General features: G+C 53.9%; 1 protein-coding gene across 1 annotated transcript in view; it reads right to left on the bottom strand.

Annotated features, from left to right (window-relative positions):
* LOC119581991 overlaps window positions 1-230 on the bottom strand; it is a gene marked incomplete at its 3' end in the record, with an annotated part of 37,751 nt that overhangs the window by 19,218 nt on the left and 18,303 nt on the right.

Here is a 230-nt window from a genome sequence, read left to right as displayed (position 1 = left end):
CGTAGAGAGGTGGAGGGAGTGTGAGGGAGGTGAAAGGGATGTCAGAAAATTGAAAGGGGTTTGTGGGTGGCGTTACGAGTACAAATGAAGAGGAGAGCGTGCATGGGATGTGGAAGGTACATGAGTCCGGCTGAGACTATGGGAGAGGAGAAATGAGCGTGAGGAAGATGGAGGACGAATGTGTGTGAGGAGGGAGTCACAGGGTGGAAGGCCGGAGGGTTTGACTACGG

This window comes from Penaeus monodon, chromosome 15 (genome assembly GCF_015228065.2).
Source record: "Penaeus monodon isolate SGIC_2016 chromosome 15, NSTDA_Pmon_1, whole genome shotgun sequence".
Taxonomy (NCBI): Eukaryota; Metazoa; Arthropoda; class Malacostraca; order Decapoda; family Penaeidae; genus Penaeus; species Penaeus monodon.
Note: the sequence above shows the minus strand (reverse complement) of the source record. Positions and strands in the feature narration are given on the sequence as shown.